Genomic DNA, 18,289 nt, shown 5'->3' with positions numbered 1-18,289 from the left:
ATGCCTTATGATGGCGAATTATAAATGGAAGGTAAGGAAAATGCAGTGTAACAAAACTATGTGGAGTCACAGAAGCATTGTGTTCTCTTAGTTGTTGAGGAAGACTCAGACAATACTGTATCAACTTCCCAAATAATCTGGGCTTAGATCTTCAACTACATACCTTCCACTACAAAGCAGAAATTGTCCTTTTTGGCACTCTGACAGAACTCAATGCAATTGCCTAATGGCCCTCTTTTGCTTGCAACAATATTTTACTCCTACCTACCTCTAAACCTTCAGAGAAAAATAAACAATGAGTTCCAATCTTGTAATGTAAAATAATAAAAAAACCCCACCAGAGTGCAGAGTTGATTTATTACCCACGCTAAACACAATTCCAGAGTCCAGTTGGCACAGTGAATACACCTTCTGGGTTTATGCTCTTCACCTAGGAAGGTTTCTTAATAAGAAACTCAAAAAAGCAGCCCAGTTTTTGAGCTGACGACATTGTAAATTACCTTTAGAATACAACAGTGAAATAATACAATTGAAAATTAATTCTCTTATTCTCTTAAGAGAAAGCTTAGGAGATTTAAAACAAACAAAACCAAAGCACATTAGGTACTTTCTTTCTTTGGTTTTACTGGCTCCAGCTGAAATTGAGACACGCAGGTATGCGAAAGGGTATTTTTGTCTTTGGAAGATGTAACCATAGTCATTAATCAGGTGACCACACACTGGTGGCACTGGGCCCCGAAAGCCAACAGTCAATGTAAACAGGCAGTTCACAGAGCACGGACTTAAGAGCTAAGCAATATATCCCTTCAGGATATGTTAAGTCGAAAGAAGAAACTCAGGAAACCGAAACAAAAGGAAGACGCGTGGTATATAAACCATGAGGCTGGAACCGTGGCCCAAGCTTGCCCAATCCAGTATACAGTCAACGGCTCTACTCACCTGTAAGACCTGAAATCAGTTTTAGAGGTGAAGATGACGTGGTGTATACTAGAGTTAAACCTTTATGCCTCTTTAAAAACCTTTCCAAACCTTCTGTTATCCGATAAAATGATGACATTTGCAATAGGGTTTAACAGTTAAACTTTTAAAAACAAGCTAAATCAAAGTGAACACATATACTGAATATCCCTCACAGATAATCTTGTCTTTGTAAACAGCTTTCAGCTCAGTGCCACTTAAATTTAGGAATATCTCCATCTGAGCTCAGCTCCTATGAGCTCAGCATTTCATTAAATTCTTTGGCTTACTTTTTCTGCTCCTGGTGAGAAGCGTGAACTGAATTACTGTGTACCTCCTCAGTACACTGCTTCACCTTAAAGCCAAACATATTAATTTAGTGTTCTCCTTCAATCAGTTAAGATAGCCACACTCAAAGAAAAAAAAAAGAAAAAGAAATAAGCCAACATGCTCCCTAGAGAAGAGTTTGTTATGCAAATGAATCAATGGTTTCACTTACACAGGAAAAGCAACTAACCGATGCCTCTGCCCGTTTTTCAAACTGGACTGAAGCCCAGTAGGATATCTGCTATGACTAAAGAAAAAAAGTCTTAGGCTACCATTTTTAAAATGTGAAGCCTATAGTCCCTGTTTTAACAAGAACAAAACCCTCCAACTGTAATATCCATGCCATGGAAGCATTAGCAGCAGCGAGCAGAGATGAAATGAAAAGGAGCAGTGGCTGTTTATGTTGGCAGTCGCTTCAAGCTCTAATGGAAAATTTCAGCTCTGACTGCATCTAGGCTAGAACAAGTTATTAAGGAAAAAGGCTCAGCTTTCAAACAGAAAAGGCTTACATAGCTCGTCCCTTTCTGAACACTCCTGCAGCAAAGACAAGTCAGGAAATAATATGCCTTGACTATACAAAGTATTAATATCCTATCATTAGGGGAATACACCATCAAATAAAGTGTATTTCCTTTGGGGCAGGAGAACAGCGGTAATGCCCACGCCACAGACCCAAACTCAGCTATTGGTACAAATAAGTTACGCCCCTAAAAGCAAATATTAAAAAGCAAATGTAGGGTTAACTAATCACTTTATACTAACGGACCAAAATATATTTGCCTAATTATCTCCCTCTTTTGATCAAAGGAAAACTGCTATTTGAACACTTATGTCAAGGGAGAATCTTTACCTTTCATAAGCTCATGAGAATTTTGCCCAAATATTGCTAAGGCTGTTTGTTGACGTGAACAGCGCGCAGCCCGTCCTCCGAGAGGACAAACACCTTGCCAGCCTGCACATATGGTAACTGCAGTGACCTTTCAGCTACTACACATTTGCACTATATTTAAGAGCTACTCAGGAAGCCAATATTGTATATTATGTAACACAAGATTAAGCATTAATGAGGCAGGAATAAAATTGTTTATCTAAACCCCAATCTAAAATTAAACAGAAGTTTATGCTGAAAGCTCACACTGCACTCGAATTGCCTCCTAACATTAACAGAGCACAGCTTATTTAGTCTCTGAGATAAGTCCCAACAGCATTTAATTTGGAGAGAAGGCTTTTACTATAAGAAGAGAGAATATTTTTGCTAAAGAAGAAAGTGACGCCTATTTAGTTCTTACGTGCATAAATCCAGCACGGTGCAGGTATTTTGATCTAAGGAAAACAGTTGATATTCATGACTTCTATTTACACTGTGTTTTAAAGCTAAATACAGAAGCATCCACCCAGCGGCAAGAGCTTTCGATTGCACTGTGTCATCTCTCGCGAAGCGGCCAAACCAAAAGTCACACACACCAAAGGTATCTCTGTGCTTAATCGGGAAATTCAAAACACAACTAGACCAAAGTCTGCATGCCTCCACAAAGATTCACTGTCCTCTTTTTAGACTTCTCGCTAAGCAAGCAGCTCTACAAGGCTCACCGAGGAGCGTCAGCCTGCCAGAAAAAAGACAAGACAATTAGACAATTAGACCACGGCCACAATCACTGTACCATAAGCCTTCCCCGAAGAACACAGCAGGAGTCATCCGAGAGCCTCCAAGCATTCCGATAGATGTCATCCCCACTTTTAAGAAAAGGTCAAAAGTGCTTGGGCCTATTCCCATGAAAGACACGGTGTTTCCAAAGCCTCAGTTCAACTGCAGCATGTGCCGTGGCCATCTAACGGCATAACATGATGTTATTCTCAAACCTATCGTGTACATCCCCCTCCATTTCTCGTGGCATAAGGCAGTTGAGTTCCTCTGGTCAGACAACACATCGGACATAAAGCAGGCCGGACTCCAGCCAGAGGAAGCCAAGTCTGTTTCTTCTGGGACCGTGGCCCTAAACAGTTCAGGCAAAGGGAAAGCGCAGCCGAGCCGAAGCTCACAGAATGGTGAGGGTTGGAAGGGACCTCTGGAGCCCACCTAGTCCAACCCCCTGCCAGAGCAGCTCACCGAAGCCTTTGTGAGTGACCAGCACGAGGGCGTGCTGAGGGGCACGGGACGCAGCTCTCAGCCTGAGCAGGGTGACACCGGGACTCGGCCTCCTCCTCCTGCTCTCACTGCGCAGTATCGCTCTGCACGAGGCCCCCTTCAGTCCCTCTTTCTGTTTACCTTCTGCATGTCACTAACACAGAGTTAAGTGCTTTACAAGAACGCAGTAAGTCAATCCCCCACCTTGTAGGCACTTACGTACATTTCTCTCAGGCCTATCACAATGCCGGTGCTTCTAAAACTCTCAAATTCAAGTAGCTCAGTGTAATCACCTAAAGAATTCGGAGCAGGAGAATTTTAAATACTTTGAAAATCCTGCATTATCACAAAGTTTTAGCCAATTAACCCAAAACGCGGGGATCACATTGAAAGCCAAATCAGATACTTGGGAAAACTTGTTTCCAGCTGCGTACCTTGCGTTCTCACAACATATGAATTTAAGTGAAAGCTATTAATGAAAACCGTTCATGTCACATAAGTGTTTTCAAAATTTTCTTCTCAGCTTACCATGAAGAATCAAAACTGCTGCTAAGCACGAACCGAACGGGAGCAGGATACTTCGCCAACCGCGCCATCCAACTACAGCTACACCTGACTAAGAGCAAGCTACCCAGGAGGAAGGGGAAAGGAAGATACATACACAGGAACAGAGGACAAAATAAATATTTAAATGGAGTTCAATGGAAACCCAAGGAAGTTTCAGAAGTTTTATTTAAGCTCACGTACACGGAGGCAGTTTTTCTCTGGAGTATCACAAGTTTAACACTTACTGATCCAGCCTTAAAACTGCCGGCTTTCCTTTTCCATGTCAGCCTTCCTGTTTCAGCAGAGGGCACGCTCAGATAAGAGCTGATTTTAGTTCCTGAGTCTCTTGCTTATAAAAGCTTGAAGAGAATGCTACAGCTGTTTACACTCATGCCCACTGGGAACCTCTCTCCAACACAAACTTGGAAATAAACTGGAAATCTGAAATAAGTTGGAAGAGGGAAGATCTAAACAAACATACAGCTTTGAGAGCCAGTAAATATTTTCATTCATAAAGATTTTTTTCTTGCTGGTAGTCCATTTAGAAGAAACAATGAAAAAACTACATTAAACTAGTTAAAAAACACATTGACAAATCCAGGGTTTTCTTAAAAGATATTGCACAGTAACTATGGAGAGAAAAAAAGCAAAGGCACAAGTCAAATAGGACGTTCCTTAACATGCTTGCGAAAACTTAGTACAGTGTGGCCTAATTCTCATCTCTCACCACGGCCACTTTACACCTTCCAATATTATAAAAAAAAATGCAATGTCATTCACCTCTATATTCCGACTTCCTGTACAGTGGCCTCAGCTTGGTTTAATATAAAATCAGGCCTAGTCTCTACAGTAATTTTGTATTTCTATTGTATTACTTATCTTCCACTATTGCCGTGTTCCAACTGCAGGGATTAAGGCGATATTAGGAAGAGTTCTCCCCCCAGCGAAAGCAGTATAAATATAAGTGCCTGGAAAAGGCACGCATTATACAAGAAGCATGATATTAAGGAGATTTAACTTTAAATGGGTTTTGCAGAGCGGCAGAAAGCCTGGCTCCCCTCCCCACAGGCTTCAGTCAGTAATAAGGTAAACTCCAATAAATCAGAAACGTGCAGGACACATTGACCTATACCCTGGTTTCCATTTAGGACGAGTCACTTCAGCAATGCCCCTGACTCATTTTCCAGTAGCTTTTGCAGAACTTGGGAGTCGCCGTAGTGCTTTTGAGCCCATATAATAATTTTTAGAGTTTCACCTCATGTTAATATGGTGGCTAAACAGGAAAATAAGGCCTTTTTTCTAGTGATTCTGGAATCGCTAGAGGGTTACTTCAGATTGCAACAGAAAAATGGCAAGCAAAGTACCTGAAATTATTCTGCTGATGAAAAAAATACAGACAAATTAATTCCACAGCCTTGTAATTTACATTATTCATTATTTCACTTTAAAAAGGAAAAGCAAAACTGTATAGTCAAATATTATTTACTGCAGCCTTTATCCTGTATGTCTTACTACAGCAAAACTGCTGTAAATTTTGTCTGAAAAAGATTGGGAATTAAAAGAAAGCAGAAGTGAGACCTGTGGGCAAAAATAGGAAACGGAGATTAAACAATCTGTTGTAGGTCAAAGGTTATTTGTATATCAGTTACCACTAGGGGCTAAAAAAGCCTGCTCAAAGCCACCGACACCCTGCTTCCCAGTTGCTCAAACTTAATATTTAGTCTTCTCTATACTAAAAATTTGCACGTAATTAAACAAAAATGTAAAACTTGAAAAATGATAGCTTATATAAAGTCTCATATCACTCGCAAACTTGCAAAACTTTTAAAAAAGCCTCAGGCCTGACACCCAAGTTCGAATGTATTAGTCAGGCAATACAAACAGGGTCACACACCTGTCCCCAACTCTCAGGTCTTTAGTTTTTCTTTTCCTTTCTCCCGCAAACTGTTTTTTCTATCACAAAGAGACATTTTGTATGTAAAAGGATATTTCATAGTTGCTGCAATTCCAACTTTAGAAGAGTTCTTTTGCCTCTCGGTAACTTTACCATCAGCAGAATTAATTTCTAAAGTAAACACCAAATTAATTTCTAGCATTTCTAAATACATTGCTAGGAGGTATTCCAAAGAAAAGAGGAAAGGACTGCTTAAGCTGACTGTGTGCTAGATTTTAAGATGTTGCTAAGAAGGATACTATTTCAGCATTCCTTCTCAGCTGTCATCTTTCCAACACCAGGCCTTCATGCCTCCAAATCCAACAGAATACTAAAGCAAAGTCTACCCACGCTTGATCAGTAATTAAGTTTTCCCATCACTCTCAACAGACTCAGTAAATATATACACCAACTGAGGCACTCCAGGAATCATTTCATCCTCCCCTTTCTATTTGACCTATGTAGTGTCACTATTTACTAAAGATTGTGATACCACAGCATCATCTCACAAGAACACCTCAGAAGAGAATGGAAGTGTCCTACAGTAAGTGATAGGTTTTAAAATATTTTTACAGTAATGTTCTTCCCCACTGAACATCCAAATCCCACACATACAAAAGTCTGAACTACCAGTTATACTTTAAAAATTTTCCAGATCACTAACGCATTGCTAGGAAATTGTCTAACTCAATTTTGATTGAGTTATCTCCCTTCTAAATTCAGAACAAATACAAACGGATTTCCAGAACCACCATCTCAGCAGTTAAATGACACCTGCAGAACAGAAACCGAAGCTTCTAGAGAAGCTTGGCAATTAGGACTAATGGAAAACTAACTAAATTCCCAAGGCTTCCCAAACCCTCTTCCCTTTGAAGAAGTCAACCACTCCTCCCTGTCCATCTTCCTTGTAAGAGCTCGCCAGGATATTCCACAGAATGACAGTTAGGTAAGCTCTGTGAAGTTCAGCAGAGTAATAAGCCACATATAATTCAGAAACCGAAGTTACCCCGCTTGCTGTCCACCTTTCAGGAACGCAAAGGGTTAAACACAGCAGCCGAATTCTGCAGGTCCTAGGAGCAGCCGGCACATACCTCAGTCTTCCAGATTCAATTAGATTTTGTTTTGTTTTAGGCTTTCTTTAATTACCCACTGCCATTTGAGCCCAACTGGGTGACATAAATGTATTATCCCATCATAATGTCAGAATTTAAAATTAGATTTGGTCTCCATAAATATACTTCATCCAACCTTAGTGACTCCGTCCAGCAATGACGACTATTTTATGTAACATCTTTCACACATTAAGACCTAAAAACCGCACTAAAAATTACAGCTACCTTCTCTGGCTGTGGATTGCTCTTCTATTTATCTGAAGAGAATTCAGTTCAGGGTGAAAAGGAAATAGTTTCGTAAGATCAAATGCTGAAGCAGCAAGAGAAAAAGCAAATTACATAAAGTCCAAATGTACTTACAGTCTCCTTATTCGGAAGCAACTCCTTTCGGATCCTGAAGAAGTTCTTGCCGTACTGCCTCAACCCCTTAATAAAACGTTTCTGTGATAAAAGATAACAAAAACAGTATGTCAGCAGAAGGAAAAAAAAAAAAAAAATCTTGATAATCAGCACAACAGCAAAACAATGTTCTTCGCTTAAGGACTGCCGACAGAAGAAAACGTATACCTACACAGCAACTGCAAACGGCCAGGGGAAAAAAGGCTTTGAAAAGATACCGAAAAATTCAAGCCACATTCCCTTCTCCGTGAAACTTCCAACATCTGAAGCTTAAAAAAAGTCAGTACCACAGTCAGTTCTCTTCCAAAAAACGACCGAAGTGTTCTGCCGCACGTCGCTCCCCGAATCTTATTTTTCAACTACGAAGCGTCAGGCGAAGAAGGAAAATACGCAACGCCGATTTTCAGGGCAGCGAAGCGCCTCCGGGGCGGCGGTGCCGCGGGGGTTAAGGAGCCCGGGCACTCGCCAGCCCTCCCTCGGGCTCGCCCTCCCCGCTCTTCGGCGGACACCGGCCAACGCCGGCCCCTCGCCAGCCCAGCGCCGAGCCGCCGCCGCTCTCCCTCGGTGGCTCGCAGCGCTCCGCGCTCGCTCGCCACGCCGAGACGCTTCCTCCTCCTCCTCCTCCTCCTCTCGCCCCGCCGCCGGGGCCGCGCACGGCGGGACGCGACGGCGGCGGGTCGGGGGCGACCCCGCGGCGGTGGCGGGTGGCCCCGGGGCTGCGGTGCGGGCGAGCGGAGCGGAGGCGAGGCGAGGCGAGGCCGGGCGCGGCGAGCGGAGCGGAGCGGAGCGGAGCGGAGGGCCGGGCGGGAGGCGGCGGCCGCCCAGCATGTGATCGCGGCGGGGCTGGGCGGCGCGGCGCCCGCGGGGCGCGCCGCAAAAGGCGGCCTGGATCGCCGGGCACCCCCCCAACCCCCCCTTCCCTCCCGCCCCCTCCCCAAGTACACCCACAGCCTCCTCCCCCGGGAAAACCCCGCGCAACGAGCCGCCGGCTCAACGCCCCGGGGGCTCTGCGGAGGGGTGGCGTCTCTCCCCCCCCCCCCCTCCCCGCCAGTTGCTGTCTCGCATCTGCCGCAGCCCTCGGCTGCCCTTCCTCCCTCCCCGGCCCCCCCTTCAGCTGCCCCCCGCGCTCATGTTTCCCCTCTGCAATACCCAGCTATCTTAGGGGGACAACCCCGCAGCCGCCCCCCGTGCACATGCCTCCCCCAGGCCGGCACGGCGGGGTACGGCACATCGCCCGCCGCTGCCGGCGGCCCCGGGCTCACCGGTACACCCCCCCCCCCCCCCCCCCCCGTTTCACCACCGGGAGATTTAAGAACAAACACAGAGCACCTCTCTTTTAGGAAAGGCCAGTCCTGAGGACTTTTTCCTTTTCTATAATAAGCATACAGGTATAAATACCAAATTCTGCCTGCAGAAAGGATGAGGGATGTTGTGAGTATATGGGCACTAACATTCTGGGGGAGATTAGAATTAATAATTACCTAAAAAGAAACAAAAACCCTGAAAAGAAACATACCTCAAGTTGGCTTAATGCATTTTGCACCACATCTTCCTGCAAACATCTACCTGAAGGAGGTGAGCAGGTGATTAGAGGCTTCCATATTATAAGGTGGATATGGAATCCCAGAAAGGGTAATTCACTACTCTGTACACCTCCTGCGCTCCCATCGCAATGCTGAATATGAGCGAGCAGTCTCTTTGGAACCTCATGCATATTATTTTGCAGCTATGCCCGCACAGGGATCTATCCTCACCTAACCCTGTCCCTCAAAGCCAGCAAGACTGCTCGGGTTCACCAAGAACATGCCTGGGGGCACCGAGACAAGAATTAACCACCAGTTGTATACGCTTTGAGATTACAGTTCCTTCCAGTATATGATTTGCTTATATCCACCTGCTCATTTTAAACCAGCAAAGAAACTCGGGAGTTTGAGTTCAGTGGCAGGGGTGCTTGCGTTCCTCAACAGGGAAAATTTTACTCATAGGAAGGTACCGGCCCCCATTCACAGGCAGAAGTCACACGTATCTGCAGAGCAAGATCCCAAGATTGCTTAATGTGTAACTGGTCACTAATGCGCACACGTCTCGCTTTTTACCATGTGAATGACAAGGGATTTTCGTGACACTGAGGAGGAGGCCAATCGCTCCCCTGGCACCATCTCCACACCGCTTCTGGCTTCTGCTTCTGGGCAAGGAAAGATGACAGCAGCAACAAGGCACACAACTGTGCCCTCCAACCACTCCCAACATCCTGCAGAGCAATATAATTCCTGTCTGCAGCTTACCACGAAGCATGAAAATCAACTAAATCAAGAAACATTTAAGAACAGGCAATCCAAAGGGAACTTGGATTCCTGGCTGGCGTCACCGCCTCCCGGACTGCACTGAGGTACAATGCTTTTGCAGCATCAGTTAACAGAGCATATAAGGGAAAACGCGACATAAAAAGCTGTAGGGGAATAAGAAGAAACCAGAGCCGGAACACTCCAACCATGGATGAAAAAGAGCACAGGGAAACACAGGAGCGCAATCTGGTCCACCACACAGAATGAGAGGCACTGATTCCCTTTTCCTCATTTTGCCAAAGAATTACTATGGTCTATCTGAATTCTCAGAGGACCATTTTATTTATTTTTTAAGATTCCTTTTAACCAAACTAATTTACATTTGGTTTGTGTTGCTATTCAACTCTGTATTAAAAAAGCCTATGAGACCATTTTCCTTTGAACCCAGGAGATGTCAAAAATCCCTAGCGGGAATGTAAGCCTAGCAAATAGCCTATCTGAGTAACAGAACTGGATGGAGCTTGAAACTATGTTCCAAATTTCCAAACACGAACAAAGTCCATCTTTCTGGTACTCTGAAGTTCTGGCCAATTATGCTGTCACCTTTATCGGTGTCATACAGAATTATCACTAGGCCACCGAGGCAGTGCAAGATATCCAACTATAAAATAGTTGTGTGCCTCAACTGAAAGGCAAGAGAAAGACACTTCTTAATACACAAAGAACAACAAAACACACAAAAATTAGTTTCAGAAACTTAGACATAAATTCTAAAGCTTAACAAGCTGCTCAAGTTTTTTTTCAAAATATTTTCTTCTTCAGATTTTCCTTCTTATTATAGTCTCCCATTAATTCAGTAGCACGGGCAGTTCTCCCTTAGCCTGCAGCAAGAACAGCTACTTCTTTCCTCTAAGTCAAGCACAATAGAGACCTCTAAATGTTTTTAAAGATAAAAGAACTAAATAGCTGCACACCAAATCAGAAGTGACCTGTTGCTCTGCAGAGTCTCGTAAAACAGACTGCATAACAGTTCAAATTTTCCCTCCCCTGCACAAATGACATGCAACACATTTTACGTCGGCATTTTCCTGGTGCAGGAGATGTTGTTGCAGAAGGCATTCAAAAATGACAGCTGCTGAATTAAAATAGTCCTACAACCCAGGGCTGGTAGAACTATGAGGCTTAAACCTATGGATGCACAAGAAAAGTTTTGCTAAAGGGTGGAAGTAGCTCTAGAGCACAAGGGTTTAAAAATCCAAGTTCTGTACTTTTAAAAAATTAACATTAAAGCTTATGTTTAGCTTTAAAAGATTATTTATGACAGAATTTTGTCAGTGTTGTTGTTTGTACTGTTCACTGAAGACAAACTAACACAATTTAAAAAAAAAAAACGCTGTGGATAATTATTGCTGTGAAGTAGCATTCGGGAATCCCACGGCTGGCTGGGTCAGTCAATGCTGACAGGCAACACGGTGAGTTATATTTTACGAAGCGGTTACCATGGCTATTGACCAGCCGCAACACAAGATCTCCTAATACCAGTTTATAATTTGAGCTTGCCCAACGAAACGTATTAGATTCTGCAATATCCTGCTACAACGCGTAAACAGGGAGCTATAAATAACCAAGGAAGAACAAGGAACAAGCACGTTAATGTTTGCATATGTGTTACTTGCAGGTCCCATATTTTATCCCAAGAAACAAATATCATGACAAGATACACAAAGCCATTATGTTCTGCCTAACGGAGCTCAGATGGCGTGTTTATCAATGGGATGATAATGCCACTGCAAAGCTGTAGTTAAGGTTATGCATCAGGGTTTCTATTATCAAGAGATTACAGCTTGGCAGGAAAAATTTGCTACCGCATGCTGAAATTCAGCACCCCAGGTTTTAACCGGGAACTGAGGTTCCCAGTTCAGTTTTAGAATCATAGCATTGTTATGGCTGGAAAAGACCCTTAAGATCATCAAGTCCCACCGTTATCTAACTCTACCGGGCCCACTTCTAAACCATGGCCCTAGATGGCTTTTAAATACGTCCAAGGATGGTGATTCAACCACTTCCCTGGGCAGCCGGTTCCAGTCTTTGATAGCCCTTTCAGTGTAGAAGTTTTTCCTAATGTCTTCCTTACTGCAGAAAACTAAAATAAAGCCGTTTCTAAAAGCAAGGAAGAATAACAGCTAGTACAAAATAACCTCTTTAATCAACTTAGGAATTTCAAACTGAAACCTCAGGGGCTTCAGAAAGGCAGGACGACCCCGATAAAACTGTAAATTCATAACTGCTACTAATATGCCTCTTCTGAGGTGCTGCTTCAATCAGGTTTAGATCAAATATATTTTCTTTAAGAAAATCCATATATTATTTCATTCCCTTCCCATGACTTCTACCTGGTCAATTAGTAAAAAGCACGCGGTGATGCAATATATTTACAAACACACACACAGAGCCTTTTCTGTTCCTTAATCCAGGAAATAAGGATTTTTCCCCCTTCAGTCTTTCTAAAAAAAAATAAAAATCTCCTCTTTAGACCATGTCCAAGAACAGCAAGTTCTTCTCTCAACCTTTTCCTTAATTTGAACATATAAAAATGGAAGATTTTGCTACCATGAAAGCAATAGGGAGAGTGCATGTTTTGAAAGGCCCAAGGTTTTCTAGGCAGATGCCAACTGAAGTTGTCCAAATCTTCCATATTTAATATGCCTTTTAAGTTTTATAGGAAATATGGCAGGAAAATTTATGGAGTTTTAATAGTTAACAGCAAATAAATGCTAAATGCATAAGAGCTTCTTTATTTCTCAAATTTCACAAGATGAAAAATTATGGCAGTTGTGAAAAGAAAATAAGATCTGGTTATATCTGCACAACTTCTGTTAACTGTGCGGTACATTTATAGACTGCCCCCAACATTTTTTTTTTTTTAGCAGACATTGTCTATGCACGCTAGCTGAATTTCAGTGCACAGAGTACATTTCATTAAAAGCCTGGCTGAGTTTTAACATTCTATTTTGCTTATGCATGTACAGTGCAAATAAAAGCATTTGCTGATAATGTTAAGTGATACATACTGTCCTCTAGAAACCGAAGTATCTCGATAGCTTCCTAAGAATCATAGAATGGTTCGGGTTGGAAGGGACCTTAAAAATCATCTACTCCACCCCCCTGCCCTGGGCAGGGACACCTCCCCCCAGCCCAGGTTGCTCCCAGCCCCGTCCAACCCGGCCTTGAACACCTCCAGGGATGGGGCAGCCACAGCTTCTCGGGGCAACCTGCGCCAGGGGCTCACCGCCTGCACGGGGAAAAAATTTCTTCCTAATATCTAATCTAAATCTCTCCCCTTCCAGTTTGAAGCCATTACCCCTCATCCTATTTCTACAAGCCCTTGGAAAATGTCCCTCTCCAGCTCTCCTGTAGGCCCCCCTTCAGATACTGGAAGGCTGTAAGGTCTCCCCGGAGCCTTCTCCAGACACAGTTTAACCTAAAGATGTCAGGTATCTCCTACAAAAACATAGCTTGTGTTGTTCACAATTCTTTTTTTCTACCAAACTATTCCTGGCTGTAGCAGAAGACGATGCTAGTATTTATTGCTTCTTTACCTCAAAGGAATTCTATATATGCTCAATAACAGACAGGGCTAAGTACTGCTCTGTAAGTAATTCCATCAAGGGCAAAAAGTGGTACTTCAAGTTAAGGAAAATGCAGCTGTCACACATATCCAAGCTATTCTCAGAATCCACCTAACCACCGCAGACACACAGCGTGCCTATTTAACTCTTTCCACAAGCTGCTTTGTTCCCTGAACACTCTTACCCAGAAGAAGTCCGACTGCCCTAAGACTCTGGACCAGCCAGGACCATAGCCTGAGAAGGGAAGGTCTCGCGGGGATGGGAAGCTGCAGTCAGACCGAGATGCCTGTGCTGTGCCCCATCCACCTCCAGCTTTAGCCGGCAGGCGTTCCTCTCCGTCCTGCCTTCTGGAGCAGCCCAGCCTGGGGACCGGCGGCGTGGTTAAAGCTGGGGGAAAACACTTTCTGGCACTGACCCCTGAAAGGCTGCATGATGGAGCAGCAGGTGGAGAGATGGACAGACGTTCCGTCCGGTCAGAGAGAGAACAGGATAGTCAAAGACTTCCACAACACAATTTTAAGATGCACAAATTGCCTGCTAAAGAGGAGAGAAAGCTACAAAAGAAAAGAGGGGAAAGACCCTTTTTTAGGGGTACAGGAGAGGGCAGAAGGGAGAGAGGTTCCACAGAAATTTCTTGGTCTCAGAATGCACATCCTCAGAGCAACGTGCCATGAACAAGGATTGGTCCCAAGATAATAGAATATTCCAGGCTACAACAGTAGCATGTAGAAGAGGAACAAGCATGATGACTCAACGAAGCTCACCTGAAACCTTTGTGAGGAAAGAGGAAAAAAAAAAAAAAAAAAAAAGACCAGTCCACTGGGAAAGAGGAACTATCAAGAAAAATCTCCATTCAGGCTCCTTTAACATACCCTGCTGCTGGGAGAACAACCTCATCTGAACTTCATTTTATTGTTTCCTGTCACTACCGTAACTCTGCTTAATGTTTTTTTAATTTTATTTTGAAGTAGCACGAGATTTTACCCTTATCGTTAGATACCTGTGTGTTGTGTTACATCAGCTAACAGCAAGCTTGCAAAAATCACCCAGCTGGCAAACTTGTTTAATAGAAAGACCCCATAAGCCTTCCCTAAACGCCTCTGCATGTCGTTCCACAGACCCTGGCCTTGTATCAGAGGTGCGTGCAGAGCTTGAGCATGCCAGCGGAAGTATTGGATCTTTGTGGAAATACCTTTGTTCCCACTGTTCCCTTAGTGTTATCCGCCTTTAGCCTACAACATCTCAGATGCTCTCAGGTTAAGTTTACTGCTCTGTCCCATCCCTGACCACGGCACTTTGTCTGCTCCTGCAAGAAGGAAAGCTGTCACCAGCTTGTAATTTAGAGTCTCCTCCTGAAGAGGCTGCACTGAAGCACAGGCCATGATTTGAAGGACGTTATTCTCTTCTCTGACACAACCACGCAAAGGTATGAGAAATCGCTCACCCAGTCCGGCAGCTGCCTGGAGATGTCTGCAACCACTTACTACAGATCGCTGTTGCAAGAGACCTCTGTTGTAGGGGAACGTCTGTGCTTTGACGACCACTGACACGATACACAGGCGCTCTTGCGTGATCTGTTTGGCTTGCAGAAAGTTCTGGAATAACAGCAAGTGACGATCCGTCACTGTGCTTGGTGCACTATACCGCACCAGTCAGCTACGGCAGCGAAGCATCAGCAGTAATAAATGCCAGGCAAGCCCTGCAATGCCAGCTCTTGCTGCTTAATTACAGACTAGAAATTATTAAGTAACCAATTTTGATACAAGCTTGTTTGTTGGTTTTGCTTGGTTTGTTTTTTTAACAGTCCCCTTTCACAACTGTAAACAGGTAAACGTTTCTTAAATTGTGCCACAAACATGTTTCTAGGCTTCCAGTTCAAGAGAGAAGGCGCACACGCAGGTGATCATTTTGTAGAGCAAGATGGAAGAGAATAATCATACGTATATATATGTAGGTGTGTGCAGAGTTACTTTTTTTTGGTTGAAGGCATCCCTTACCTCCAAAATATACATACTTGATTTGCATCTTCATTCAGCAGATTCTGATCTTAGTTCAAAACACATACTAAAACCAAATTCATCTTTCTTTTAACAGATACTGGTCTGTTTATTTTTCTTGTCAATTTATTTCAGTAAAGTAATTCTACTGCATCAAGAAAAAAATTGTCCTTTAACCTCTGTAGTATTTTGAAAATAAAATTCTTTTTCACCAAATCCTCTTAATCAAAGAATTACAGAAAACCAAAAATATTTTGATGGTATTCATTAGATACCAATTTATATTAAAAGGCATTAATGTTCTCATTGGATACTCAAAGCACTCCTTCAGAGCGCATTGCTGCTCATCTACATGTGATCAAAATCTCTTAGGCCATATGCCTGTAAGATCAAGTGTCCCCTATAAACAAACTGACAAGAAATACATCAGCTGAAAGGCTTCGAGGTGCCAAACAATTAGCTTTCCCTCCCAGTCGGATTGCTTTTTCTTCCTGAAAAATTATACCGAAAAATTAAACCCTACCTCAAACTGTAAGCGATTCAACACCAAAGCATTACACAGATGCAGAGGCGCACACAACGTCCACCCGAGTGTGTGTTCCCTATACCCACAGCCTTATACACAGACGGAAAGTCATTAAACAGACTCCCTCAAGGGAATGCCAAAAGATCCTGAAATGATAATGATCCCCCTTCCGTGGTGCTGCACTGTTAGCTTTTGTTTTGAACAATAGATCTCCCATGATACCTCTCGCTTGCTGAAAATATTGGTATTAAGTGAGCATGAGCACAGCTGTGTGTAAATTACATATATAAACAGATTAGATTTGTATATTTATACTGGATGCAAACACATTAATAGCACATTTGCATACACAGTTGGCTAAATGAGATTGCATGCAGAGCAGGATTACTAGTTACAAACACATTTATTTAGAATTTTCAATAAAGTATTTATACTGCCATTCAAGAGGTCAAAGTGGATTCATCATCCTTTCTCTCCTCTTCGCCTTCTCAGAAGCATGCAAAAAACCTCTCTTGTCAACATGTTTTCCACAGATTGCTGATCCCTCGTCACAACTATTCTGGAAAAAGGACTCACAAGCTAGCAGAAAAACTGAACCGGGGTGCTTACCTAAAGGTTATCCCAATTTCCTTCAGTTTAGTTTGTCGAAGGTGATGTTTTCAGGGGCAGTAAGAGTTCTACATTTGCCCACAGCATGAACTACTACCTAAATGCCACTTTATAAAACTCTGCTTTCCCTTCTCGGTTTAATGCCAGGGATCAATGCGCAAGTCTGTATGAAAGGCAACACGATATCGAAGGTGACACAACAGCTCTCAGACATTTCCAAAGCTGGGGGAGAATTCAACTATTCCTTCACCCCGGGCTTTGAGCTGTCAGGGTGCTGCTGACCCTGTGTGCCAACCCCAGCTTTATCTTACCATCAGTAGTTTAACCGAGCTATTTTTATAAAGAGAGAGATTTCAGGGTAACCCACTGCAAAGCTTTGATTCGCTTTCTGCATTGTACCTGTTTCTGCACGAGAGCCTAGATGAGAAAGAAAACAACAGCAATAAAAGAAAAAAAAAAAATCAATTACGCCTAAATGAGGAGCCTTTATTTTTGCTCTAATTGTGCCCTCTGATTATTGGCTCCGGGTGCTTTCGCCGCACATCCCCAGCCAACGCTCCCAAGCCAGCCAGCCTCTCCCTCTCTCTCTCTCGCCTTCACATTTCACGTCGGTTCCTGCTCAAAGGTCCAGTCCTGCCTCTCGGGTTCGCCACGCTCGCAGCCCCGCCGATAAATCATCTCCCAACGCGCTCTTGGAAAGGCGCTGGCCGCGGTGCGATGGCTCCGGCCCGGGTTGCCAAGCAACCTGCTCAGGAGGGATGGATGTCTGAGAACCGCTGACAAATAGCCAAGTGGCTGCAACAACGGACTTCTCTCTGTCAAAAAACGTGTTCGGGAGAAGTGCCTCCCCCGCCTCTGCGCTCCGCCAAACACTGCGTGATTGTAAAATCAAAATCAAAAGGCTATTGTAATGAACACACACTTCCTGCTCAATCACTAATTGTTAAAAAGCTGCGGGGAGGCTGCGATCACACAGCGTATGGCAACAGAAATGTGATCCGGTAAACGAGATAAAGTCAACAGCACGCCAAGAAACCTGATCTAAGAACAGCCTGCAGTGGCACATCAGAAGCTGATGCACAGATCAAAAAAAAAGGCTGGGTATTAAAGCAGCAGCAGGAGGAAAAAAAGAAAACCCGACTTTACTTTTCCTGAGCTCTAGAAGGGGTATTTGATAAACAACCTTGACTCTCTGGAAAAACAATTTGTGGGTTATTACAAGCATTATTATCCATTGTAGCACTACCGCAGTGGCGTGGTCCCACGTTTCAACAGCGAGAACAGGCAGGGACAGATGAGCACTCTTGTTTGAAGACTGCTCAGTTTGCAATTTACTTTCCTCTAATAAAGTAAAGGTGGGAAGAGGAGGCATTCATTTTTCCAAACCAGGTCTGGAGACCTCACCCCCGGGGGCACTGCAACAGAGGGTTGAGCTGCAGGAAGATCTTCCAAGGAGCATGGAGTCCTGGACCTCCAGGAGGCTGGAAACACAATCCCTCAGGCCTCCACGTACCTCTCCTCGAAACAGCGGTGTGGAAAGGCAGTTAAATTGCACACCAAGGCAAGCATTTCCTTACTCTACTACACTTAATCATTTCCACCAGCAAGAAACTCGGTTGGCCGACTTGCCCACATTTATATTTAAGTGCTCACGACAGACCTTCTGCTGACAGACATAAGGGTCCACCTCTGCAGCCAGGACGGGCAGATCCAGATGTGTGCAACGCTCCAGCTGCTCACAAAGCCTCCCCGAGACATTGGCTCTTTCGTGGTCTTCAGAAAACAAGGTACATGTCCATAAACCAGGTTTCACACAGTGAGTCTAAGACTATCCCCTTCTGTGG

At 43.7% G+C, this 18,289-nt stretch overlaps 1 protein-coding gene across 1 annotated transcript in view; it reads right to left on the bottom strand.

Annotated features, from left to right (window-relative positions):
- RERE (arginine-glutamic acid dipeptide repeats) overlaps positions 1 to 7,742 on the bottom strand; it is a 54,591-nt gene extending 46,849 nt beyond the window's left edge. Inside the window, exons 1-2 of the mRNA XM_082493481.1 lie at positions 7,572 to 7,742; positions 7,361 to 7,441 (exon numbers count right to left, since the gene is read on the bottom strand). The gene's annotated coding sequence lies outside the window, so the exon portion shown is untranslated. The remainder of the gene's footprint in view (positions 1 to 7,360; positions 7,442 to 7,571) is intronic.
- Between the last annotated feature and the right edge of the window lie 10,547 nt (positions 7,743 to 18,289).

This window comes from Vanellus vanellus (assembly GCF_965231255.1).
Source record: "Vanellus vanellus genome assembly, chromosome: 20".
Lineage (NCBI taxonomy): Eukaryota > Metazoa > Chordata > Aves > Charadriiformes > Charadriidae > Vanellus > Vanellus vanellus.
Note: the sequence above shows the minus strand (reverse complement) of the source record. Positions and strands in the feature narration are given on the sequence as shown.